This window comes from Gossypium raimondii, chromosome 1 (genome assembly GCF_025698545.1).
Source record: "Gossypium raimondii isolate GPD5lz chromosome 1, ASM2569854v1, whole genome shotgun sequence".
Lineage (NCBI taxonomy): Eukaryota > Viridiplantae > Streptophyta > Magnoliopsida > Malvales > Malvaceae > Gossypium > Gossypium raimondii.
The window spans coordinates 28,748,848-28,750,979 of NC_068565.1; the positions used below are offsets into that span (position 1 = coordinate 28,748,848).

General features: G+C 38.5%; 1 pseudogene; it reads left to right on the forward strand.

Moving 5' to 3' along the window:
• Positions 1-203: 203 nt before the first annotated feature.
• LOC105785534 (ATP synthase subunit beta, mitochondrial-like) lies at positions 204-1,879 on the forward strand (annotated as a pseudogene).
• The last annotated feature ends 253 nt before the right edge of the window (positions 1,880-2,132 follow it).

Here is a 2,132-nt window from a genome sequence, read left to right on the forward strand (position 1 = left end):
AATAGAACTCTATTTATAATGACTATTTATCAAAATTTATCTAGAACTTGATAGAGATCCACTCAATAAAATATTGATAATATAAACCGATTAAATTTCTCATTAAACAGGGTAGGTAATAAATAAATTATCTATAATTCAAAAGATAAATGCCCCCGAAATGAAAGCTCCTTAACAGAAAATAAATAATAGTCGAACCATTAACAAAATTAAAAGAAATCGAAAAAATGAAGTTAAAAAAGGAAGAAAAATCTATAAAAGAAAGAGAAAATTCCATAGTAAAACATAAAATGGAAAAAGATCCAGGAATGAATGAATCTCTTAGCTTTATAACAAGCAAGGGAACTCAACAAACTGATACTGGTCTCACAAATTCCCTTCTCATCATCAAACACTAGCCTCTCTGTGGAAGCCCTAATTAATGACTTCACATTGGCTCTTCTGTTCCCTCCTCCGCTCAGCTTCTCGCCGATCTATGTCTAAACCTTCAAACTCTAACCCTCGTCTTTGTTCTCCTCTTCCTAAGCGCCGCCCTTTTCCCTGCACCTACTTTATCTCACGCGATGCTCAGTACTCCATTTCTGCAGCTGCTTCTACTACTCCTTCGCAGCCTCCTCCCGCTAAGGTAGCCGACTGAGGTAAGATCACCGATGAATTTTTAGGAGCTGGAGCAATCGGTCAGGTTTGTCAAGTGATTGGTGCCGTCGTTGATGTAAGATTTGATGAAGGTTTGCCTCCTATTTTGACGGTCATTGAGGTAATGGACCACTCGATCCGGCTTGTGCACGAAGTAGCTCAGCACTTGGGTGAAAACATGGTTAGGACCATTGCTATGGATGGAATGGAGGGACTTGTTAGAGGGCAGCCCGTCCTCAATACCGGATCTCCTATCACTGTAATGTTGCATGTTGCTAATGTGGTTTGATTTTTTTTCCTCCTTTTTTTCCTTCAGGCAACCTCTGAAGTGTCTGCTTTGCTTGGTCGAATTCCATCTGCTGTTGGTTACCAACCAACTTTGGCTACTGATCTTGGAGGCCTTCAAGAGCATATTACCACCACCAAGAAAGGTTCTATCACTTCTGTGCAAGCAATTTATGTGTCTGCTGATGACTTGACTGATCCAGCACCTGTGACAACCTTTGCTCACTTGGATGCTACAACTGTGTTGTCCCGGAAGGTATTGTAAATATATGTAGCTTTTTAGGAGGTACTCTATCTGTTGTTACTTTATATATTACCTGCTGCTCTCTGCTCATAACACTTTTTCCTTTATTACATCAGATATCTGAGCTTAGTATTTACCCTGCTGTGGATCCTTTGGATTCTACATCTCGTATGCTCTCTCCTCATATTTTGGGTGAGGAACACTACAGTACTGCTCGTGGTGTGCAGAAGGTTCTCCAAAACTACAAGAACTTGCAAGATATCATTGCAATTTTGAGAATGGATGAGCTTAGTGAAGATGACAAGTTAACTGTTGCTCGTGCTCGTAAGATCCAAAGGTTCTTGAGCCAACCTTTCCATGTAGCAGAAGCATTCACTGGTGCTCCTGGCAAGTATGTGGAGTTGAAAGCGAGCATCACTAGCTTCCAGGTACAAATATATTAGTTGCATTTTTTAATGATAAGTGTATTTTAGTTGTATATTGTATGGTTATTAGTAGAATTTAATTCTTAATAATCATGATTCATATAGGGTGTGTTGGATGGAAAATATGATGACCTTCCGGAGCAGTCATTTTACATGGTTGGAGGAATTGAGGAAGTCATTGCTAAGGCAGACAAGAATGCCAAGGAATTTGCAGCCTAAGTACATTAATACCTTTTATCTCTTGGATAGCTTCAAAAATAATCTAGGTTGTTAGGATCGTCCCGATTAAGCAACAAACAAGTAAAAATAGCAGAAGAAATTGAGAAGATGAACACACAAATTTAACGTGGAAAAACCTCTCTAAAGAGGATAAAAAACCACGGGCAAAGATAATTTTACTATAATGGCAAAAGAATGAAGAGTACAAAAGATGGAGATAAAAAATAAACCCAAAAACCCGAAAAACAAAGAACCCAAAAACGTAAACACAAAATTCTCTGAATGTGTTATGAGTTCTAATCTAATGGGTGTGTCTTATTTCT